This window comes from Staurois parvus, unplaced genomic scaffold (assembly GCF_062004578.1).
Source record: "Staurois parvus isolate SC_StPar_1 unplaced genomic scaffold, SC_StPar_1.0 ptg000903l, whole genome shotgun sequence".
In the NCBI taxonomy this organism is placed as follows: Eukaryota; Metazoa; Chordata; class Amphibia; order Anura; family Ranidae; genus Staurois; species Staurois parvus.
The window spans coordinates 3,376,461-3,403,921 of record NW_028318699.1 but is presented as its reverse complement, the minus strand read 5'-3'; positions in this window follow the sequence as shown (position 1 = coordinate 3,403,921).

Here is a 27,461-nt window from a genome sequence, read left to right as displayed (position 1 = left end):
AAAAGTAACACAAGTAAATGAATAAGGTGTAGCACTAATAAATACTAATGCATATAAATCAATATATGAAAAAGAATTAGAACAAATCACACATAACACACAAATATGTGAAAAACATCACAAACCTATAAAGTGAGTAAACAATCAGAAAATCAACCCCCCCCCCAATTCATCCCCAGCTGGGGGATCAAGTATAAAGTGAATCAAGTGATTCCCTATCAGGGAACGCAACATGTAAATAAACACGCAAGTGCAAGTGTACCAACACATAGTGACAACACACACAATTAGTGATAAATGTCCAGTCCATATGAGCGTCCACTTGAATACACTCTTTTGTGAACCCAAATAAATCATCACAACGTGAAAGTGAGTCTGGTGCCAATACTCATGATATTAATCCTTAAGTGGTCTGAGTGCCCCCTCACCTCCTCACAGTGACCACAAGGGCCAGCTCGCTTATTGGATCAACCATGTTCCGTACAGGAACTACCACGTCACAGAAAGATCGCACTGGGTGCCTCAGTAGAGCCAATATTCTTCCTGAGCTCCCTCCAATCACTGGGTATTCCTGTAATGCCGCTCACACCAAAGGATCATAACAGAGACAAAAAAGATCCTCCATAGTGTGATTCAGTATTTATTTGAATAAAAAAACGCCATAAAATGCCCACTCACATTACTGTAGATAACATCAAGCCTTTTCCCTCATACAATGGGTGTACTGCATGGTTCCTGGTGTCCCACTATGTGCTCACGCCGGAAGTGACGTCACCGCGCACCGGAAGTCCTGTCACGGCCTACCAACCAACCTACCAACGCGTTATGGCACAGTAACCACGTGACTTCTTCAGGTATCCTGAAGAAGTCACGTGGTTATCGTGATGTATCGTGGCGTACCAACGCGTTACATCACGATAACTATGTGACTTCTTCAGGGTATCCTGAAGAAGTCACGTGGTTATCGTGACGTAACGCATTGGTACGCCGTGACAGGACTTCCGGTGCGCGGTGACGTCACTTCCTGCGCGGGCGCCATATTGGGACACCAGACCACTTAAGAATTAATATCACAAAAGTATTGGCACCAGACTCGCTTTCACGTTGTGCTGATTTATTTGGGTTCACAAAAGAATGTATTCAAGTGGACGCTCATATGGACTGGACATTTATCACTAATTGTGTGTGTTGTTGTTACTATGTGTTGGTACACTTGCATGTTTATTTATATGTTGCGTTCCCTGATAGGGAATCACTTAATTCACTTTATACTTGATCCCCCAGCTGGGGATGAATTGGGGGGTTTTTGATTTTCTAAATTAAGAATAAAGCGAGCGCTCAAAAAAACCAGCTGCTGAAACACTCCAAGGAATCACTGGACCTCATAACAGAAACATTAAATATATAGTGCAGCGCTGTAATGTAATTAAAAAGATAAAAGTAGTTCATAAAGTCCTTTCACAATAAAATAATTCATTTCTGCACAGCCGCGATCCACAGCAAAATGGTGGCTATCCGCGCATGCGCAGTTCCGCTTTTCGAATTCCGGACGATAGAGCGTGATTTTCGCGCATGCGCGAACCGCATTTAAATGGGAAGTCTTACTGTCACACTGCTAGTGGCGTCCACCCTCTGATGAAGTGCCGTAGCACGAAAGGCCTCAGGAGGAGCCAGTAGCAAGTGTGACTTCCTGACTACTGAGACCATGAGGAGGTCCAGTGGTCTCTGATCTTTACTTCTTCCAGGCGTTCCCTCTTTTCTTTGACTCTCCTGTTGGAGGGCTTCAGATCTACATCTACCACTTCCGGGGTACCTGGAACCAGGAGGGGGACCCAAGTCTACCTATCATTTGGGGCAAGAGGGCTCTCTGGACCTCGAGGTCTTACTACACCCAAGGCTGATGTCAGTGTTTAAGAGGGATGATCCATGTGTTTTCTGGAGCTGCATGCCTGGCTGGTCATCTGGATAAAATTACACACAGGCGCATATAAAATGTGCGGTCGGTGAGTGTGCATTTTTTCTGTTTGATTCCAGTCACCTAATGAGGAGGAGGCCTGCACATGTTTGATTATTTTATTGTGAAAGGACTTTATGAACTACTTTTATCTTTTTAATTACATTACAGCGCTGCACTATATATTTAATGGTTTTTGATTTTCTGATTGTTTAAAACTCTGCATTGTGTAAAAAGGATGTTTGATCCTGTCTTCGCTGATCTGCCCCTTCTTCTACTGTCCCCAATCCATCTGCTGATAGAACAGAGCCTTGTGGACAAGCTGCACATGATCAGGTTCATGTGTATTGCTATAGAGTTTTTTTCTTGGGAGAGTGCATGTGATCAGCACAGGGACAATCAGCACTGTCCAGACTGAGGGTCAGGGGTTATGCAGCCTCATAGGACAATCAGGGAAGAATGAAAACTCCTACAAGCTTTAACCAGTACTCTGTTGAACACTGATAGAATTCACAAGACTGCTCTAACTGCTGATGGGAAAAGATATTTAGCAGTTTATATTTACTAAAATAATTGCATTTCTATGTTTTGTGTACTGTGAGAGACCGGATATAGTGAATGCAGGGTCGTGGGTTTAGTAACACTTTAAGAAAGACTACTGAAGGCTTAATCAGGAAAAGAAGTAAGAAGTATGGTTGTATTCTGTAGAGGAATCAATGTCCTTGAAGTTAGAGAGGTGACAGGACCTCTTTGATAGACCAGAAGGTCACCCTAGCTTATAGGAAATGGCTGCTGATGGCAGGAGCTGGGAGCAGGCCTTGGAATGTTTAGGGGCAGGGAACGGGAAGTCTGTATTGCATAACCTGAAGAATACTTGTATGTAGAATGACCTGTGTTTAGTGCATGGTCATGTGATGTTTCCTTTTTGAAGGTGGTTCTCTGCCGTGTCTTTAGACAGTTTAGTCTGGTCTTTCTTCTTGACATGGACCATGGAGAGTTTCAGCAGGTGGTGGTAATCTGCCAACAAGTTGCCCATCAGCTGGCCCCTGTCTTGGACTTAATCAATTCAGTACAGGAAGGATAGATTTGAATGTAACCTGTGGCTAATGGGACAGACTTGAATGAATAGTTATATGGCTCTAAGCAGGATTGTTAAATATAATGGAGGAGATACTTTACCATTACCTGACTCCTGTTGTATCATATTACCCATTCAGTAAAGTGTCAAAAAAGCAAGTTTCCTGTCTGGACGTTCTATTACTGAGCAAACTACAATGAGAGTAACACGGTACAAGGCATAAAGCGTCTGTATACTCTTTTTAGGCGCCTGTGAACAGCGAGAGGAGATATCTTTTCCTATGGCTGTCAGGGCATCAGACAGAGTGTTGAGGGTTCAACTGCTGTCCTGGAAAGTAAGAGAGAGAGATTGTCCCATAGAAGCTTCTGGCCTATCCCCAACCTTGCAGCCCCCAGAGGTGACATAATGGCAATGAATACCCCTGCTGCAAGGAATAGGTAGCCCAATTTTTGTGCTCATGATTTACAGTAGGTCCACTGGTTCAGGAACTGGCTTTTCAACCACCATTAGGGGGAGCTACACATGTTCAAGTGAAAAAGTGCTGGAACTCCAGTTGGGCAAGATGGGGAGATACCAGTTGGAGTTTCAAAGTGACTTGAGTGATGGAATTTTAGGAGGTATTTCTAGTGATCAAAACTGACCCAAGAGAAAGTAGAACCCTTGCTGCACTCAGCCACCTGCAATGCCCCTTGCCCTTTGTTTCAGGGCTCCCAGGGACCACCTACCAATACTCTTCAGAGAGAGTGAGCATGAGTATATAGTATTAAATCATAGCCTTACGAGACAAAGGTACATTCTTTAAAGGAGCTCTTTTTGGCACTTGTGGAAGAGCATTATCATTCATTTGAATACAATGTTACAGTTAAAAGCCACTTTATACACTTGTCACAAGTGTACACTTTAATTAGCTGGAGTTAACTGCTAAGATGTATGTCATATGATACAGATTAAATATATCATATAACATACTGTATATCTTGTTAGTGAATGGTAGCATTGAGTTTAACATTGTTTCATAGAACAATGGGATTGGCTGAACCTTTTAAACCAAGATGATCAAATTTTCTTCCCTTTTGGACACCCCATATTCTCTTTTTAGATTGCATGAATAAGAGACTATAGTGCATTTTAGTATGCACGTATTATAGTGTGCCTGAACATTTCCTGTGACGCTGGCATTTTAACTTGATCCTTCAAAGGTAGTCTAAGTGAATATTGCTCCTTATTTCCTAAGTTAAGTGAACATACACTTTGCAAATAAACAGCATATATTACTTTAGTAAATAGACCACAGGCTGCTTTGACCACATAGCTCTGTAAGGCCCCATTTAGATATCTTCCGGTTTCAGAGCTGGTACAGCCAGCGGAGCATGTAAATGAGCAGATCTCTACTCAGTTAGATGCACTGGAGGGCAGGGGAGACACTGGGATCTATTAGACCCCTAATGTCTCCATAAAGTGTACCTGCCACCTGCCCAATGCTATCACGTGGGATTTTGTTAACCCCTTGTGATAGCAATAAAGTACATACAATAAAAAGTAAATAAATATATAAAGTCATAATAAAATATATTTTAAAAATAAACTGTAACCTCCATTGCTCTAAACACACCCACAAATGCATGCCCAGGGTGCAACATGTATATACAGCAGGGCTTGAAAAAGCCGCTCGCCCACTCGCCAAATGTGAGGAGAAATTCCTCTGTGGCGAGCGGCGAGCAGCGAGCACAGATGAAGCATGGAGCAACTGCACCTGCGCTTCAAGCCTCTTTGTGAAGCCGAGTTCCGGTTTACAACTTCCGGTTTCCGGCTTCTGCGGTACCGCTGCTGAGGGGACAGGTGCAAGAGAGGTCCGCTCTCCTCCGCTGAGAGGAGACACCCTCTCCACCGCCACGGGGGACTCGGGGGGACAGTAAGTACTGTATACAACATGTCCTATCACTATAATGGAGTACAGGGGAGCTGGGATATACATTACTCAGTAATGTATATCCCAGCTCCCCTGTACTCCCCTGTACTCCATTATAGTGATATGACATGTATACAGTAATGTATATCCCCCTCCCCTGTACTCCATTATAGTGATATGACATGTATACAGTAATGTATATCCCAGCTCCCCTGTACTCCATTATAGTGATATGACATGTATACAGTAATGTATATCCCCCCTCCCCTGTACTCCATTATAGTGATATGACATGTATACAGTAATGTATATCCCCCCTCCCCTGTACTCCATTATAGTGATATGACATGTATACAGTAATGTATATCCCAGCTCTCCCGTACTCCATTATAGTGATATGACATGTACACAGTAATGTATATCCCAGCTCCCCTGTACTCCATTATAGTGATATGACATGTATACAGTAATGTATATCCCCCTCCCCTGTACTCCATTATAGTGATATGACATGTATACAGTAATGTATATCCCAGCTCCCCTGTACTCCATTATAGTGATATGACATGTATACAGTAATGTATATCCCCCCTCCCCTGTACTCCATTATAGTGATATGACATGTATACAGTATGTATATCCCAGCTCCCCTGTACTCCATTATAGTGATATGACATGTATACAGTAATGTATATCCCCCCTCCCCTGTACTCCATTATAGTGATATGACATGTATACAGTATGTATATCCCAGCTCCCCTGTACTCCATTATAGTGATATGACATGTATACAGTAATGTATATCCCCCTCCCCTGTACTCCATTATAGTGATATGACATGTATACAGTAATGTATATCCCCCCTCCCCTGTACTCCATTACAGTGATATGACATGTATACAGTAATGTATATCCCCCCTCCCCTGTACTCCATTATAGTGATATGACATGTATACAGTACGTATATCCCCCCTCCCCTGTACTCCATTATAGTGATATGACATGTATACAGTATGTATATCCCCCCTCCCCTGTACTCCATTACAGTGATATGACATGTATACAGTAATGTATATCCCCCCTCCCCTGTACTCCATTATAGTGATATGACATGTATACAGTAATGTATATCCCCCTCCCCTGTACTCCATTATAGTGATATGACATGTATACAGTAATGTATATCCCAGCTCCCCTGTACTCCATTATAGTGATATGACATGTATACAGTAATGTATATCCCCCTCCCCTGTACTCCATTATAGTGATATGACATAAATACAGTAATGTATATCCCCCTCCCCTGTACTCCATTATAGTGATATGACATGTATACAGTAATGTATGTCCCCCCTCCCCTGTACTCCATTATAGTGATATGACATGTATACAGTAATGTATATCCCCCCTCCCCTGTACTCCATTATAGTGATATGACATGTACACAGTAATGTATATCCCAGCTCCCTTGTACTCCATTATAGTGATATGACATGTATACAGTAATGTATATCCCCCCTCCCCTGTACTCTATTATAGTGATATGACATGTATACAGTAATGTATATCCCCCTCCCCTGTTCTCCATTATAGTGATATGACATTTACACAGTAATGTATATCCCAGCTCCCCTGTACTCCATTATAGTGATATGACATGTATACAGTAATGTATATCCCAGCTCCCCTGTACTCCATTATAGTGATATGACATGTATACAGTAATGTATATCCCTCCTCCCCTGTACTCCATTATAGTGATATGACATGTATACAGTAATGTATATCCCAGCTCCCCCGTACTCCATTATAGTGATATGACATGTATACAGTAATGTATATCCCCCCTCCCCTGTATTCCATTACAGTGATATGACATGTACACAGTAATGTATATCCCAGCTCCCCTGTACTCCATTATAGTGATATGACATGTATACAGTAATGTATATCCCTTCTCCCCTGTACTCCATTACAGTGATATGACATGTATACAGTAATGTATATCCCCCTCCCCTGTACTCCATTATAGTGATATGACATGTATACAGTAATGTATATCCCCCCTCCCCTGTATTCCGTTATAGTGATATGACATGTATACAGTAATGTATATCCCCCCTCCCCTGTACTCCATTACAGTGATATGACATGTACACGGTAATGTATATCCCCCCTCCCCTGTACCCCATTATAGTGATATGACATGTATACAGTATGTATATCCCCCCTCCCCTGTATTCCATTATAGTGATAGGACATGTATACAGTAATGTATATCTCCCCTCCCCTGTACCCCATTATAGTGATATGGCATGTATACAGTAATGTATATCCCCCCTCCCCTGTACCCCATTATAGTGATATGACATGTATACAGTAATGTATATCCCCCCTCCCCTGTACCCCATTATAGTGATATGACATGTATACAGTATGTATATCCCCCTCCCCTGTACCCCATTATAGTGATAGGACATGTATACAGTAATGTATATCCCCCCTCCCCTGTACCCCATTATAGTGATATGGCATGTATACAGTAATGTATATCCCCCCTCCCCTGTACCCCATTATAGTGATATGACATGTATACAGTAATGTATATCCCCCCTCCCCTGTACTCCATTATAGTGATAGGACATGTATACAGTAATGTATATCCCCCCTCCCCTGTACCCCATTATAGTGATATGGCATGTATACAGTAATGTATATCCCCCCTCCCCTGTACCCCATTATAGTGATAGGACATGTATACAGTATGTATATCCCCCCTCCCCTGTACTCCATTATAGTGATATGACATGTATACAGTAATGTATATCCCCCCTCCCCTGTACTCCATTATAGTGATATGACATGTATACAGTAATGTATATCCCCCCTCCCCTGTACTCCATTATAGTGATATGACATGTATACAGTAATGTATATCTCCCCTCCCCCGTACTCCATTATAGTGATATGACATGTATACAGTAATGTATATCCCAGCTCCCCCGTACTCCATTATAGTGATATGACATGTATACAGTAATGTATACCCCCCTCCCCCGTACTCCATTATAGTGATATGACATGTATACAGTAATGTATATCCCCCCTCCCCCGTACTCCATTATAGTGATATGACATGTATACAGTAATGTATATCCCCCGTACTCCATTATAGTGATATGACGTGTATACAGTAATGTATATCCCCCCTCCCCTGTACTCCATTATAGTGATATGACGTGTACACAGTAATGTATATCCCCCCTCCCCTGTACTCCATTATAGTGATATGACATGTATACAGTAATGTATATCCCCCCTCCCCTGTACTCCATTATAGTGATATGACGTGTATACAGTAATGTATATCCCCCCTCCCCTGTACTCCATTATAGTGATATGACATGTATACAGTAATGTATATCCCCCTCCCCTGTTCTCCATTATAGTGATATGACATTTACACAGTAATGTATATCCCAGCTCCCCCGTACTCCATTATAGTGATATGACATGTATACAGTAATGTATATCCCAGCTCCCCCGTACTCCATTATAGTGATATGACATGTATACAGTAATGTATATCCCCCCTCCCTTGTACCCCATTATAGTGATATGACATGTATACAGTATGTATTTCCCCCCTCCCCTGTACTCCATTATAGTGATAGGACATGCATACAGTAATGTATATCCCCCCTCCCCTGTACCCCATTATAGTGATATGGCATGTATACAGTAATGTATATCCCCCCTCCCCTGTACCCCATTATAGTGATATGACATGTATACAGTATGTATATCCCCCCTCCCCTGTACTCCATTATAGTGATATGACATGTATACAGTAATGTATATCCCCCTCCCCTGTACCCCATTATAGTGATATGACATGTATACAGTACGTATATCCCCCCTCCCCTGTACCCCATTATAGTGATATGGCATGTATACAGTAATGTATATCCCCCCTCCCCTGTACTCCATTATAGTGATAGGACATGTATACAGTATGTATATCCCCCCTCCCCTGTACTCCATTATAGTGATAGGACATGTATACAGTAATGTATACCCCCCCTCCCCTGTACTCCATTATAGTGATAGGACATGTATACAGTAATGTATATCCCCCCTCCCCTGTACTCCATTATAGTGATAGGACATGTATACAGTAATGTATATCCTCCCTCCCCTGTACCCCATTATAGTGATATGACATGTATACAGTAATGTATATCCCCCCTCCCCTGTACCCCATTATAGTGATATGACATGTATACAGTATGTATATCCCCCCTCCCCTGTACTCCATTATAGTGATATGACATGTATACAGTAATGTATATCCCCCCTCCCCTGTACTCCATTATAGTGATATGACATGTATACAGTATGTATATACCCCCTCCCCTGTACTCCATTATAGTGATATGACATGTATACAGTAATGTATATCCCCCCACCCCTGTACTCCATTATAGTGATGACATGTATACATTAATGATTACTGTATACATGTCATAGCACTATAATGGAGTACAGGGGAGCTGGGATATACATTACTGTATACATGTCATATCACTATAATGGAGTACAGGGGAGGGGGGATATACATTACTGTATACATGCCATGTCACTATAATGGAGTACAGGGGAGGGGGGATATACATTACTGTATACATGTCATATCACTATAATGGAGTACAGGGGAGGGGGGGGTATACATACTGTATACATGTCATATCACTATAATGGAGTACAGGGGAGGGGGGTATACATACTGTATACATGTCATATCACTATAATGGAGTACAGGGGAGGGGGGATATACATTACTGTATACACGTCATATCACTATAATGGATTACAGGGGAAGGGGGATATACATTACTGTATACATGTCATATCACTATAATGGAGTACAGGGGAGGGGGGATATACATTACTGTATACATGTCATATCACTGTAATGGAGTACAGGGGAGGGGGGATATACATTACTGTATACATGTCATATCACTATAATGGAGTACAGGGGAGGGGGGATATACATTACTGTATACATGTCATATCACTATAATGGAGTACAGGGGAGGGGGTATACATTACTGTATACATGTCATATCACTATAATGGAGTACAGGGGAGCTGGGATATATATTACTGTATACATGTCATATCACTATAATGGAGTACAGGGGAGCTGGGATATATATTACCGTATACAGTTTTATATTTTGGACTCTTTATTCTAAAGAAAAATGTAATTTCCCAAGCTTTAAGGGGGTGTGGTTGGGGGCAGGCCGGGGGTGGGGTGTGGTTGGGGGCAGATCTTGGCAAGGTTGGGTGGGGCAACTGGTGGAGAGTAAGTTTTGTGACTGGCTAGTAGGTCTGGACTCAAAATTTTAACCCCTGACAGTAAATCATGATTGTACCACACATTATTATTATTATTATACAGGATTTATATAGCGCCATTAGTTTGCTCAGCGCTTTACATTATAGTGGGAGACAATACAGTAACAATACACAGAGGGATTTGAGGGCCCTGCTCCTTGGAGCTTACAATCTAGGAGGGCGCATGTGAGGTATCATTACAAACGTCAGAGTGAGAGCAATTCTAGCAGCAGAGGTCACAGTTAACTCTATACTGATTAGCTGTAAAGGCTTTTAAAGCATCAAATGTTTTCATACTGTAGTTTTTTGCAATATCACTGGTGGTCGCAAAAAATGAGTATTATATTGTGTGTGTTTGCACTAAACTTCGTTCTTATATATTTTTCCTAAAAATGTATGTTTGGTAAACAGTTGAGCAAATATTGTGTATACAGGGCCCCTGCTTTCAGAAAATATATCATGTTACAAGGGTTTAAGTAATTTTATGCCCAAAAAAGAATTTTACTTGTGTGCCCAAAATGATGAAGCAGTATTAAACCCAAAACCAAAAATGTAATATATTGCAGCTTACCAATCATTAATAAGACTCAAAGCTGTTAAACATTGCAGCACCAGAAGTTCAATGACAGGAAGAGGACAGGCCATCTCTGCAGTGAGGATTTGTCCAGGATCCAGGTGCCTGCATATCATGGAGCATACTAAAAGTAAGTGATGTTACTAAAGCTAAAGGGATTAAAAAAATCCCTAAACTATAGCTTTAAATGTTATACTTGTCAGCAGTCGTTTATATTACAGAATCACTTTAGCAATAAAAGACTTTATTAGAGTGAATAATCAGGTGTTTGATTTTTGTATTGCCTACTTATTGAGCCTTCCACAGCTTTGCCCACACACAATGGGACATAAGAAGAAAGTTGCAAAGCATGGAATAATGCCAGCTAGAACGACATTTGATTCATTTAGCTATATAGAATTACAGGGTTAGGATAAGCTTGGTGGATTTTCTGGCCATTTTATTTGCAATCCCTTAGGATAGATTAAGCAGTTTAGTGACTAATTTTACTGTCAGGAAATGCCCTCTTAGAAACTCCAAACAAAAACTTAAATTATGCTGTGCCTAGTGTGTGTACATGTGTATAAACTGTATGTATATATGTATGTACAATATATTGCCAAAAGTATTGGGCCAGCCCTCCAAATCATTAACTTCGGGTGTTCCAATCACCTCCATGGCCACAAGTGTATAAAATCAAGCACCTAGGCATGCAGACTGCTTCTACAAACATTTATGAAATAATGGGTCACTCTCAGGAGCTCAGTGAATTCAAGCGTGGTCCCGTGATAGGTTGCCACCTGTGCAATAAGTCCATCCTTGAAATTTCCTTGCTACTAAAAATTCCACAATCAACTGTTAGTGGGATTATAACAAAGTGGAAGCAACTGGGAACAACAGCAACTAGTCATGAAGTGGTAAGCCACGTAAAATGACAGAGCAGAGTCAGCGCATGCTGAAGCGCACAGTGTGCAGAACTTGCCAACTGTCTGCAGAGTCAATAGCTAAAGACCTCAAAACTTCATGTGGCTTTCAGATTAGCACAACAACACTGCAAAGAGAGCTTCATGGAATGGGTTTTCATTGCTGAGCAGCTGCATCCAAGCCTTACCTCACCTCACCAAGTGCAATGCAAAGCATCGGATGCAGTGATGTAAAGGACGCTGCCACTGGACACTAGAGTAGTGGAGATGTGTGCTCTGGAGTGACAAATCATGCTTCTTTGTCTGGCAATTCGATGGATGTGTCTGGTGGTTGCCAGGAGAATGGTACTTGCATGACTGCATTGTGCCACGTGTAAATTTTGGTGCAGGGGGGATTATGTCGTGGGGTTGTTTTTCAGGGATTGGGTTTGGCCCCCTAGTTCCAGTGAAGGAAACTCTTAAGATGTCAGCATACCAATATATTTTGGACAATTTCATGCTACCAACTTTGTGGGAACAGTTTGGGGATCGCCCCTTCCTGTTTCAACATGACTACGCACCAGTGTACAAAGCAAGGTTCATAAAGACATGGATGAGCCAGTTTGGGGTGGAGGAACTTGACTGGCCTGCACAACCTGATAGAACACCTTTAGGATGAATTAGAGTGGAGACTGCGATCCAGGCCTTCTCATCCAACATCAGTGTCTGACCTCACAAATGCGCTTCTGGAAGAATGGTGAAACCTTCCCATAGACACTCCTAAACCTTGTGGACGGCCTTCCCAGAAGAGTTGAAGCTGTTATAGCTGCAAAGGGCGGGGCCAACTCAATATTGAACCCTATGGACTAAGACTGGGATGCCATTAAATTTCATGTGTATGTAAAGGCAGGCCGACCAATACTTTTGGCTATATAGTGTATGTTACACTTATTGCCAAGCAGCAAATGCAGATCTTTCTTGAAGAGGGTTGAAAAATATGCTGGTAATGATTATCATTTTAAAATGATATTAATTTCATTTTTAAAACTAAATTATAATAAAGAGTTAATTTTTATACTGTGCTAACCTCAATTAATTGCTTAACAGATGGAAACTACATTACAACCGGCAACTTAAAACAATAAACACATTGGTCAGGAATATGTAATGTACAGCACAGCTTACAGAAAACAGTGGTTGGCATAATGTAATGTACAATACAATATGTCTGTAGCGCTACCCCTGGAGGAGCCGCTGGATTGTTCTGTGCCCTTATGTACCTGGTAGCAAAGCCTGATATGATGAGGAAGGCCTCTCTTACACCTCTGACTCGGGGCCCTGGTAGTGTAAACAGAAGGTACAGGAGTGCAGAGTGGCACGAGTGCCTGTAAATCCACTCTGGGCAGTTGAAGTTGTCTTCAGTAACCCCTGGTTTACATGTGTGGGGCCGTACGGGCTGCGATTTGTGCGGGCAGGAGAGCCCATTCTTTTGAATGGACTCCTGTGCCCTGGGACATGCAGGGAAGAAGTCCCTGCACTACTTGGGAAATCGCAGCTCACATGAGAACCAAGGTTCCCAGTATGGTTGCGATTTTTAGTGCGGGTTGCGTGTCATTAGAATTAATGGCAACCACCTGCAGGTCCCGCATTCCTCTGTGTGGGTGTTATGACTGCAGGTATTTGTGCGGGTCCCACAGTGGCACCACCCGCACAGATGTGAACCAAGGCTAAGGCAAGCAGACTGGTGGCAGCCGAACAGTGGCCAGAAGTAGAATGGTACTGGCGACAGCGAGCAGATGAGACGGTGGCTGGTAGCAGACTGTAGATAAGCAGGAACAGCAGGGTGGCAGCAGGTAAAGTAGCAGAGTCAGGGGCAGGCCAGGTCATACACAGGCAGGATGGATCAGGTCCAAGGGCACAGGCAGAAGCATAGTCAGGGTGCAAGCCGGATCTGAAACCAATCAGTGAAGCAGAAGCTTATGGAGCAAACAGGAGTGGAGGTCAAAGGTTAAGGTCAGTGCAGGCATAGTTCAGAGGGCAGTCAGGACAAGCCAGGTGAACAACTGGAATCAGAATACAGGTAAACAGGATACACAGGAGCTGAAGACAAAGCAGCACCGGGACAGTTTAAATAGCCCGTCTGACACCAACATCTGTCATGAGTGCAAGTGAGCGTATATGTGAGCATGAGCATGTGCCAAATTCTTTTGTGCACAGGAAGGAACATGCATTAGCCTGTGAAAATGCACAGAAGACCGTCCAAAGGAGCCATCTTGTTTACTGACATGCCCTTCCTGACATTCAGTGATGACATGTCCTTACCTCGACCTAAGTGACCACCAACACACTTAGAACGTTTCAATAGGCTTTATTTAAAGCGGTAAAATTAAGTAAGAGAAATGGGTCCTGGCAAACTTCCAACAAATGGTAGCAACAGTTCCCTACAGTGTCAGCCCTGAGCCACTGTACACACAGCCTCCAGGTTAACTCACAGCAGTCACTCCATGGACACACACCATACGGTCCCAGTACAACTGTCCTCAGACGGTTGTACTTGGCCTAGCTGGGCCACTGTCTGCGGCCAGTCACAGTCTTCCTGGCCCTATCAACCAATTGGGTTCCTCCTTGCTCCCAGTGCCAAGGGTGGGTTCAGTCTTTTGGCTGTAGCAGCAGGCAATCAGAGGTTTTTGTCTTGCTTGTAGTTTTTTTAAGTTGGCTGGACCCAAAAAAGCGTGCCAAGAGAAAAATGCGGGAAATAAGGTTAACCATTACCCTCTCATCTGGGGCAATACCTAAGTATCTCAATTGCAGACCACTTACGTTCTACCCTTCTTAAACGCAAGCCATCCCGGCTGCTTCAAAGCCTTAAGAACAGCACTATCACAGTAAGGTTTTCTACATACTGTATATACAGTATAAAACACCATGAAAAACTCCTATTTCAAAAAGTGCTTTAACAGGTGCTTGAAAATTCAAAAACAACATCACTTTAAACATAAAAGTCAGGACAGGTAGGAAAACTGGTCTACCCATGAACGGGTGGTATCCACGTATATAATGCACAACTGGGAGGCGGCCAGGTTTCACAATCTCTACCCGGTTTAAAGTGGTAAAGTGTAAAGTGCCTTCCCATGTTGTAATACTTGTAGAGTTTGTGGAACTCTGCCTCCGCATATTCATTTTGTTTGGCAAAGCTCTGCATATGTTCAGGAACATGCATCTTTTCCAAAAGAGCCTTACTGTAGATCTTGGGCCTCTCCTCCTACAGCTGCAAAAACAATTGCTCAGGAACATAAGGGAATGTCTTTCTGTATTGGGTGAGTACAAACTGTTCCATATATTGCTGGAGCTGTGTGAGATAGGCAAAGTCTTATAGTGGCAGATAGATGTTGGGTGCCTGAAAATACTGGTACCCTGTATGTTCCATCAGGGCTGAGGTGGAAGCAGGCAGTACCTGTGGTAGAGGGGACAAGAACAAGGGATCTCGGGATTTGGGGATGGTGGCAACTCCTCATCCAGGTCAAATACAAGTCTCTCCCATGAAATTCCCTTGGGCCAGTCTTAGGAGTGTACAGTTTTTAGGGTCTACCAATGAGACTTGTACTCCAGCAATAGCGCTTGGTCTATGTCTGGTGGCGGTAAGTCCAGGAGTTATCTACAGCTGTTCAGCCCCTCGCATTTGTCACTGGAATCCAAAATGGGGGAAGGCGCAGGTGGAAATTCCTCAAAGATGACCTCCACAGGACAAGTGGTTCCTCCTGCATGGGCGCAGGCTCTGCAGAAGTGCTGCAAGATTGGCAGCTCAACCCCGGCTCCATTGGTGGAGGCCTTCCCAGTCAAAGGGCTGGGCTGGGCTGTGCTGTCTCTGGTAGTAGCAGTAGTCTCAGGAAGATTATCCGACCTGATAGTGCAGGGTTCCTCCTCTTCAGCCATCTGCTGGAACAGCGGGACATCACAGACAAGGCAGCGTGCCCGGAAGGCAGTGGTTAATTAATTGACTAATCGCTTCCAGTATTTCAAAGTAGGGGTCATGGGAGATTTCCATTTAAGGATAATAGCCTTCCTAGCATAGAATAGAAGAAGACCTAACAGAGTCCTGAGCATCCTCGTAGAGGCCAAGGAGTCAACCAGCTCCAAAACACATATATCAACAGTTAGTGGTATCGAGACAGTGGTCAGTTGAAATATGAATTGTGTAAGTTCCCCCCAAAAGATTTGAATAGCTGGGCAGGTACATAATATGTGGGTGAAGGCGACCGGATCAATCACTGTCCCTCTTTATAGGCACAGGACTAGTGGTTCAGACCAAAAAAGCTTTCCAAGTTGCAAACCCGGGAACTAAGGTTAACCCTTACCCTTCCATTTGGCGCAACAACTAACTAACTAGCTCAATTGCAACCCACTTGCATGCTCCTCCCTCTCCGTACATTCACTAAGTGAGAGGAAGAAAAGCAGAGAAAAAAAACCTACATAGCCCTTGAAACACACTGCTGGGCAGATTTAAAGTAGCCGAGCCAATGCTACATGACCAATTGTCAAGCGATTAGGATTATATAACACACAACCTAATGCGTAGAGAACAACTTTCAGGATTCCTGGAGGTCAGTGGGTGGAAAAAATGTACCATTGTCATTGTTCAGTGGCCAGAAAATATGCCTTACAAATAGTGGTCAGAAAAAATGCCTGAATTCAGTGGCAGGAAAAATATGCCCCGTTACAGTGGTTACTTAGTTCCATTATGAGTGGTCAGAAAAAATGCCCCTATTCAGTAGTAGGAAAAAATTACCACATTATGGCCTGTAATCACTCCACGCACACCTATATTAAGGGAATATGAATATTTAAGCAGGAAAAAAGGGTTTATTCTAGTTGAAGAGTATCAAGAGTGAAGTACATTGGAATGAAGTCAACCATACCTAGCAGTCTCCAAATGGGGAAATGCTACTCCTGGAGCTCAGAAGGGAGAGATGGCTAGCATGCTGTACATCTTGGGAAAGACACAGATGAATAAATGGGGAGACTATGTCCTGCTGGGGTCCCGTACTATAGAGAGTGAGGAAGATTGCAAAGTTGGACACTCTTTGAGGGGCATGTGGCCCTAAAGTGTGTGAGACCCATTAAGGGAGCCAAGTGGGATGCACTTTCAGTAAAGCATCTGAAATGAGAAACTCTGCTCTATGATGGTATAGTCGCCACAAAAAGAAATCATTGCCTTCACCTCTGTGAACCACAGGTGACATTATTTGGTTCTCCATTGACATATCCCGACTTTCCACACTTGCAAAAGGCATTGTGAATCTGTATTTTAGAAAGGTAAATCTTGTGACACAATTAATTAACTTACAAACTGGTACAATATTTCAGGGGGCTGTCAGCAGGACATTCCAACTCCTGGGAATCGACTCTATATGATGGCTAACAAGACTCAGGGTCCCTTTCTAGTGTGTTTTTACTTCATGCAATAATGTACACTTACACATTCGTTCCTTAAAATCATGTTTTTTTGTTCATTTATAGACTAGAATACTGACCTTCATCTTTATTCTTTTCAGTAGGAACCTGCATAGCCTTTGCAAGAAAAACATCCTGTCCCAGTGCACACGGAGACAACATGACGTCATTCATTTCTATGGAAATACATACCCATGAGGACCCCTGCTATCTAGTAAACTGCCGATGATCTATATGAGGCAGTGGCATGCACACTAAGCAGATACCCTGGCTGGGATTTTCTCTTGCAAAGCACTGGGCAGAGCTTCACTGTGAAGAACTTGGGAGTGGGGACCAAGGTTGGTATTTCAGTGTGCAGGCAATAGTGAGAGGTAGATGTATATTTAAAGAAGAACTTTAATGAACACCCACTGAATAAGGCTGAGTAGGACTGTAGCCCAGAGTGGTCACCTTACTGATACAGTGCTCTGAGCACTAGAGGAAACCTGGAAATGACTGACTTGTCCTCTGCATTGGGCTCTGGATCATCTTGAGTAAGTCCTGTGCCATTTTCTACAAGATTTGGCAGCCATTTTTTGGCATGGGCATGGCATTTAAATGCTATGCAATGTGTCGAAGGAGAGTCCTTATAGGAAAACACAGAGGAAACCCACCACCATGAAAAGCTGAGAGCAAGGTCCATGTGGTCATCCCTTGCAGAGAGTGGGTTTGCTTCCCAATGAAGTGAGAGTCTTTCTTGTGGGAAGTAAAACCAGGAGCCATAGTGTGAGGAGTGTCATACGTATAGGCTTCTCCTTCAGGGGGAATTCGGAGGACCCCTAAGAGCACCAGAATAAAGACTGCAAAACACTGTGAGTAACCATACTGGAAAGTATTTTACCCATAGCAACTTAGAGCTATATGGGGACAGAGAGAACAGGAAGTCCATCTTTAAGAGACTAACTGGGACCCATGTAAGTACCAAAGCGCTCAATGTTATGCAAAATGTTTATTCTATTGATACTTGTCTTAAGTCGCCATGTGGGAAATGTCTACTTAGGAGAATCAAATTGTCTGCTGACAAGTTATACTGAAGTAAAATTATTTGCAAATGGAATCCAACTGGGCATTCTGTGTTTGTGTTAGGATAAAGAGTGAGTGAGACTTCTAAGGGCCTTTTTGGTGAAGGTGTAGTTGACCTGTACAAGGGAGGACACTGTGATGGAGTACAGCTCTTGAGTCTCCCAATGATTGAAGTGGCTCAGGGATGATGCTGGCCCATTGAATAGTGCCTGAAGCTATTGGGAATAGATAGATCTCTCATGTCAAGGAGCTCCCCTCCTGAACTGTGTAAAAGTGAGCCTTAGATATGGCCTGAGTTACTGACCCCCCATAAATCTGAAATTTGTGGAGAGCCCTTTCAGGAATTGGAGGTTTAGACAAACTGCTGGAAAGGAGGATCACAATTCTGACATATCCCAGTCGCCAGGCGTGCTTGGAATGATCACAAGCAATAACAGGGCAATTTTACACCAACAATGGTTTTTCATATCTGTTGGATAAGTGCAAAAAATACAGTGGGGAAAATAATTATTTGATCCCCTTCAGATTTGTAAGTTTGCCAACTTACAAAGAAATGCAGGGTCTATAATTTTTAATTACAATGATTTTTATTATTTTTTAAAACATACAAAGAAAGGACATAAACAATGTCATACTATAGATGAGATAAAAAAAAAGTATAGTGCACTGCTGTTTCTTAGCAGATGAAACAATATACATATCACTTACGTTTAAGCCAGCAATGTGGGATTTATGCCTCACTAATAACAATCTATTTTGACCTGTTAGTGCTCATCTGTAACAAAGTATGAACAAATTAGACAATATTGGTATTGTATCAGACAAAAATTATAATACAGAAGATTAAAGTATAGAAGTGAGATTAAAAAAAATTAAGAAAAAAACAATATTGGGCTCCACAGTTGGATCCATCATATCTACATGTTGGTAACCTAGGCCATTTGGAATGATGCATCAGCTTTTCCAAGGAGCCCATGTGGCGCGGAAGGGTCTCTATCATTTAAAATACATCTATGATAAAAATTAACCAAAAATCCAGAAAAAAAAACACAAGATACAAATGTTATAAATTGAGTTGCAGTTCAGTGAGTATAATTACTCCAAAGTATTGGATTCCCTACCAACCAACAATAATTCTGGCTCCCACACACTGGCTATGTGCCCATGTGGTACACAGATTAGTCCCGTCAATTTAAGAAGGTGCTCCTAACAACAACTCCTTATGTGTATAAAAGAGACCTGTCCACAGAATCTCTTCCTTGGGCACCACCATGGGCAAGACCAAAGAGCGTTCAAAGGATGTCAGGGACAAGATTGTAGACCTGCACAAGACTGGAATGGGCTACAAGACCATCAGCAAGAAGCTTGGTGAGAAGGAGACAACTGTTGGAGCGATTATTTGCAATTGGAAGAAATACAAAATAACCATCAATCGCCCTTGGCCTGGAGCTCCATGCAAGAATTCACCTCACGGGGTAGGGATGATCATGTTAAAAGTGGGGGATTAGCCCAGAACTACAAAGGAGGAGCTTCTGAATGATCTCAATGCATCACCAAGCAAACCATTGGTAGCACAATAGGCTGCCATGCATTGAAATCCTGCAGCACCAGCCAGATCCACCTTCTCAAGAAGGCACATGTACAGGCCCTTCAGAAGTTTGCTAATGAACATCTAAATGATTCAGAGAAGGACTGGGAGAAAGTGCTGTGATCAGATGAGATCAAAATTAAGCTCTTTGGCATTAACTTGACTCGCCGCGTTTGGAGGAAGAAAAATGCTGAGTATGACCCTAAGAACACATCCCTACAGTCAAGCACAGAGGTGGAAATAATATGCTTTGAGGCTGTTTCTCTGCTAAAAGTACAGGCCGACTTTGCCGCATTGAGGGGCCAATGGATGGGGCCATGTATTGTAAAATCTTGGATGAGAACCTTCTTCCATCAGTCAGAACACTGAGGATGATTCATGAATGGGTCTTCCAGCATGTGATTGACCCCAAACATACCACCAAGGGAACAATGGAGTGGCTCAAGAAGAAGCACATCAAGGTCATGGAGTGGCTTAGCCAGTCTCCAGACCTTAATCCTATAGGAAGTTTATGGAGGGAGCTGAAACTTTGAGTTGCCAAACGAAAGCTAAGAAACCTTAACGTTTTAGAGAAATTCTGTGAAGAAGAGTGGACCAAAATCCCTCCTGAGATGTGTGCAAACCTGGAAACCAACTACAAGAAACATCTTACCTCTGTGCTTTCCAGCAAGGGTTTCTCCACCAAGTACTAAGTCATGTTTTGCTTGGGTATTTTCTGGATTTTTGGTTGATATTTTGTCTCTATAATTTAAAATACACCTATGATAAAAATTATAGACCCTTCATTTCTTTGTAAGTGGGTAAACTTACAAAATCTGAAGGGGATCAAATGATTATTTTCCCCACTGTACATGCTAAGTACGTAAGAGTTGTATTGACACACAGGATGTACCGACATCTGATGGCTAGAGACACAGCATGCTGGTCATGTTTTCTATGGGGAATTGAAGGCACTGATAATTACCCCTAAACTTGCCACTGTTACTATAGGCAATGGACGGAGAAGATGAGAATCTGGCTTTGCAGGTCTCACCTAGGCGGTAAAATGGGAGTATTTTCTGGTGTTGGAATCACTTGTGCTAGCACATAAGATTTCCACCTTGTGATGCCTATAATTACTGTATCTTTTCCCTGAAGAAAAGGGACTGGATTCTTTACAAATTACATGCTATGTTTATAGATTACTGAAGGGTAGAGCCTGGAGCATCCAGGGAGAAGGATGATGTATTCTGTATAGGGCATCTATCCTCCTATGACCAGCCTAACCGCCAATCCTAACTTGAACCAGAATGCTCATATAATTGAGCTTGTTACAATGGCTGACTGTGCATTTTTTTCTGCCTGGCAACAATAGCCCATCCAAGTTCATTACCGTTGAGAGTTAAAAAATTGAATTAAAAGCCAGCAGTAGTAGCTTATTACACAGAATAAGTGACAGTGAGAGCTGGACGCGGGCCGAAGTCATTCTTAACCAGTCATGTCCAATTAGTCGGAACCTCACACATACATTCCGGTCGGAGCCACGTTAATGAATTAGTCCTACCACAAACTGGGCGAAACTCACGGGGCTGCGAGGCCCCTGGCCTAATGGATGATTTGATCATTTAAGAAGGAGACATAGTGAAGGGCTGGTATCAGCAGACAGAGTTGGAACAGGTGCCTAATTGTACAGACATGTCTTTTTTGAATGAAGGTCAGCTTCATTGGCGTTCGGGACCCTGAATATCTTTAGGGTTACGATATGTTTGCTCAGTGAATTACACACGCTGCTAATTCAGGTCAGATTGGTAACCTGTACAGCAGGGCATGGGAAGAGGCCAAAGCTTGGTAAATAGGTAGATGCAAAGGTTCCTCCAACAGGAAATGAGAGTGAGATTAATTGGAAAAGCTCATGGGTAAAAAGAAAATATTTTTGGAGAACTTTATTTACCATACTATACCCATGAGAGAGATGAGTAAGAACTATGCTGTCCCACAGCCACCACTGGCCATCCAATCCAGTGTAGACTCATGGCACTCCTGGACTTAGTGGTACTTGCTGACTGAACCGTACTCACGAGTCATTGCTCAGAACAGGAATAAGGACTGCCTGCTTCAAAGGATCACTCTGAATACTGCTGGCATAACAAAATATTTATCAGGTGTTTTTTAAGAATCTGACGTGGCTTCAGGAAGCCTAAGCTCAATTTTAACAAAGGAAGAATCTGATTAGTGACAACACCAATGATTGAAAATTGAACCCTGGACCATAGTGGTAAAATGTAATGAATGAGAATTATTTCTAATGTACATAATATTTATAATTATATAGACAAGTGGGGTCAGTTTTAACAAATATATAAACAAAACAAATATATAAAGTACTGTTAAAATTTAGCAATTGTTTATTATATCTCACATTAAAAACATTATACAATAAAAACCACTATTGATACTAAATATGGTCTTGTCCTCATTTTTGTGGTGGCAAATTGGTAAATAATCCCAACATTTTCTCCCAATAGGGCTTCTTCAGGGAAACACAGCCAATGCAACTTTAATGCTATAATGAGGAAACAGAACAATGATAAACAACTTGATAATAAACATATTCACTCCAATTATTATGCAAGTTATTCCATATATTATTTGCTATGAAGGTCAGATAATGCTTACTCCTTAAGATTCAATAAACATCTTACCCTCTTACTAGAAAGAATACAATGGACCTTCAGATATAATGTCAGCCAGCGAGTGTCGTGTGGCCACAGGAGGTACAAATGGAGGAAACATGTTGGGACTATTTTCCAATTTGCAGCTGCAAAAATTGGGACAACAAGACCATATTTAGTATCAATAATGATTTTTATTGTATATTGTTTTTAATGTGAGCTATAATAAAAAATTGTTACATTTTAACAGTACTTGATATTATATTTACTTGTACCGTTAAAGTCCCAGAATTAACTTCATTGAAAATACTCCCTTATTTGGGGATGTGGTGCAGTAAAGTACCATATCAATAGCCCAGACTACCACAAATATTTTTTTTGTATTATAAATCAGAGTTACTTTACTTTCCAAAAGAGGTTGTCATCATTATAATGCACCATTATTGTTGGAGAATGTAAATTATATCAATGTAGTTTACTGTTACTTTACAACCTAGTTATTACATTTAATATGATACACACTTAAACTTGTTAATGTCATTTTCACTTTCATAAAATACCTGCTGATCTGGCTGTGAAGGTCCCTGTTCAGGCATTTCCTGCTTTAGGGTGACAATACTCTGTCTCTGTCTCTCAGTTGTGTTACTATTCTGTCACATGGGCTTCCAATAAAGACTACATGCAGCCTTGCCAAGACATGTTGTCACCATCAGATATAAAGAGGAGTTAGAACACTGGTCTGCTGGTCAGTCACTGAAGATCCATGCAGCACCACCATTATTTCTGCTCAAATTACAGTATATTCAAATATTTCCACTCCCATCCCAACACTGCCCAGCACTACCCCAACTGCTGCCTCATTTATATTATAATTAGGAGGGCCTCTCCTGGCCAAGCCCACCTAGTGTGGTCCCCACCACTGACACAAGCCAGGTGCAAAACTTCTCTGTCTGGCCCAACAAAAGTTTTAGTCGGTGCCTGATCCTGTGACACTGGTCACAGGATTTCTTTGGATGCGCGTACTGCAGTGACAGAGGGCAAATGGGGTGAAATAAAATAAACTGTGCTTAAACCTCCTAGCAGGCCTTGTTACATCTTCTTTTGTACAAAGAATTATTCCAAAAGAGGAACCAAACATAACAAAATGCAGATAAAGTGGACTTGTGGATCTTGTGCGAGGATGCCTAATCTATTTGCCACCCTACTGCTCTTCAGTCATATATAGTTAAAGTAAATGTCAACCCTCACCGTGTAAAACAACCCATTCAGTTTAAAACAGAAATGAAAAGTAATATATTTGTGTATAGATATACAAAAAAAAACAGCAAAAGAAACCGCAGTACACTGGTCTTACTAATGAATGGCTGTACATTGGGTGGGGGGGGGGGGGGTCAGGACAAGCCTAATCATTGGAAGAGAGCAGGATGAGTTCTCAGCACAGATAGAAAGCTGTGCTTCATGCCTAGTGTGGTCAGTTTTTAATAGAAAAGCAGAGGAACTGGCAGGAACACCAGAGATTTCACACAAAGGAAACAATACAAACAACAGGATACTTTTTAAAGTGGTAGTAAGCACAGCTGGGACATTTGTACCTTACATGTAGGTACAAGGAATATTTCCTAAACGTGCATCGATTAGGAGATATTCAGTGTTGCTCCAGCCGGAGACATCACTGGCACATGCAGCCAAAGACGTGACCCCCATGCGCATGCGTGGGAGTGACGTCATTGCGGCTTGGCCATTCACACGGCCAGAGCCTGCGAACCCAGAAGGAATACTTGGCAGTGATGACAGTGTACCACTGGAAAGCTTCATTTTAAGGTATTTCATTATGTTCTAGTTTGCGATGCATATACTAACACATTATGTTTTTAACTTGCAGGGAGATTTTTTTTTATTAATATGCATGAGTTTACTACCTCTTTAATACATGGTATATGAGGCACATTGCACATGGTACAGCTGGCACATATTAGGAATATGAAATGTTCGGTTGACATATTCTGTAAGTCCATTACTTTATACTTGCCTTTTTTAAAGGAACTACTGCCCTGCTTACAGCAGTAGGTTACATGGCCAATAACTAGGCAGTGATCATGTGGTCTCTGGTGGAAGAAAGGCAATGTTTCGGCAGAACCACAGATTAGTCAGCTCAGCCTAAACATTGCCCTTCAGCTGAGATAATGTGATCATTTGTGCTATCTGCGTGGATGGAGGAATTTCCACTGCAGGTTTTTCTATTCTGGCAGCAGTGGCACCTCCTGCGGCTGTCTGAACACAATGGCACTGCTGAACAGTGACTGCATCTAATAGTTAATGTTTCATCTGGATTGATTTTTATATTGATTTTTGTCAAGCTGGGTGGTCCACCTACAGCTCGACTGGTTCAGTATAATTTGGGCAAAATTTTAGCTGCCTATGACTAGCCTAAATATTTAGCAAAAACCTTTACTACATTTGGCTAAAGGGACTAGACTAGAATGCTTACACATGATAGGTCTGCTTTAAAGCCCAACTCAAGGATAAGAGTAACCTTTTTCCCACCCCTTCTATCTGATTGCTGGATTATGAAAAAAAAAATCTATATCCCCATTTTCACTTACCTTAAGCTGCGTTCCAGTTATCATACAGTGCCAGATCCTTCTCCTCTCTATTTACTTCCTGGATGGGTTTTCTTTTGGGTGCCCAAATCATGGACAATTCCCATTAGCTGGTCCAGTGGAGGGGTTCTTTTAGGATCCAGAAGAGGTATGAGTTTATACCAATGGGAATAAAGGAGTAAATACAACTGGCGTCACCAGGCAAGGAAAATTTTGGGTGGAGTTGGGCTTTAAAAGCAAACAAGGGTTGTTCAACAATACAAAGAGCAACAAAAACAGTGCAGTAGGCCATAAGAACCAATCAGAAGTTTTCTTTCAGTGGTCCTAGTGACAGAAGCCTTCAGAAAATTGAAGTGTGGTTGGCTATTATGCTAATTTAATGTAATTTAATCATCATTGCTCTTTTCACTGTTTTATACCAATATTTACTTTTTCCATATTTTGTTATCACACATGGCCATCTGCACCGGTGTGTTACTTTCCCCGCCGTGTCTTCCGGTGCTGAGTGCTATTGGTTGTGGAATACATGCAGGTGTAAGATATGCTTTGTTGACCATAATCCCCTCTGCAGAGGAAGCTTTGAATATGTTTGACATAATCAGCTCACAGCCTTTGCCCGCACTCTTTCATAAACAGGCCATTTTCACATCCTTTTCATGGGATCCGACAGGCGGAAAAATAATTAATGTTACCTCAGCCTAACGGTGACCCAAGTTTGATTCAAACAGACGGCGTGGTGCAAAAACCTAACCATTTAATTGAGTGATAGAGAAACCCCCATGTATTGGTTTTGCCCCAGGGTTTTGGATACAAAGGTGATCATTGGCTACTGAATTTCTTAATGATGAAGAGAGAGTAATGAACGAGTTAGTCTACAAGTAGAGTTGAGAAATATGCTGCTAGTTGTGTTACCATTTCCAAAGCCAAGCCGCCCATGTTACTCTAGTCAAATGTGAAAATACTGCATTTATTCTTAAATTCTGGGCACCTTGTTCCCTATTTTGTTCTAGTTTTCAGATTGGAATTCATGTTTTACATCAGGCTGCCCTCTTTATTACTAAGTGATTTCTAGTAGAATCAAAAATTTGAACCAGTAATTCTTCTGTTTTGATCATCACTGCTTGCCAATATGCTCACCTTTGCATAGCACTGAGTCTGACCCTGTAAAGATGCTGGTCAAAAGGTTCCCACAATACTGTCTCTCTGAACCCACTGCTGGGATAATAAAAGGGGATTATGCCAGGGATAATATTGAACAAAGATGGCCTACTTGCATATCTCATGCTGTCAATTTTTAAACAACCCTGTTTCTCCTAGAAATGTTTCCTCAATGAGCATCAATGTGACTGCTGAGACAATTAGGCCCCACTGAGAAGCTCAAAAATGTTTTTTGAGCGACAGGCTTTTTCCAAATCAAAAACACAGTAAAAAGCCATATTTTTGCATGCTGGTTAATGCACGTTAAAGTGGCTGGTGATCATGCATTCTACTGGCCAGAATTCTGGCCAGTAGAATCAACTAATGTGCACTAGAGTACCCAGATAAACCCATGCTAGCAGTGGGAGAACATGCAAACTCCTTGCAGATGGCTTCCTGGCCTTCTGCTAATCTCACAATAGGTCATGGAGCAACAAGGGTTTGAAGTTTCGGACGTTTTTGACATTTAACCATTTGCTAGTTCAGCTTAAAGATGCACATCAGCAAGGTAAATTGCCAACATAATTGGTAGAAATCCTTGGAGTTATCCTAAAACAGCCCATTCCAGGCATGCCATCTAGGATATCCAGAGAGAATGACCCCAAGAAAAACCAAGACATCTACACTGCAGTATCCTAAAACCTGCTGAGACCCACAGAGAGGCCAATAAGAGGGGTTTTAAAGAATCTGTCCAAGAGAACCACAAATGTCTCTGTCACCAGAGATTTAATGGTAACTGCCTAGCTACTATTCTGCCAATTTTTTCAAGATTCCAAAGATAAGCCATGGATCCTGACAATATTGGCCACCAATGGCCACCCAGCTCAGGTTCATGATCCCACTGTGCAACCCTCTGAATCACCATCCTCTGATGCACCTGAAGACAGAGAATTGTTGCTTCCTATCCCAAAAGATGGAATGAAGACTCAATCCCAGAGGCACTTTCAGAAACCTAACTTTGGGAGACCCTCAGTACACTGTGCAGAATAAATTTGAATGGTCAACAAACTTGCCAGGGACAGCAAGTAGAGGTAGAGCGTAGCCCATTTACTCACTAGATGTTTCGCAGGTGCAGGTCCCTTTAATTCCATTTTCCACAATGCCATGGGTTCC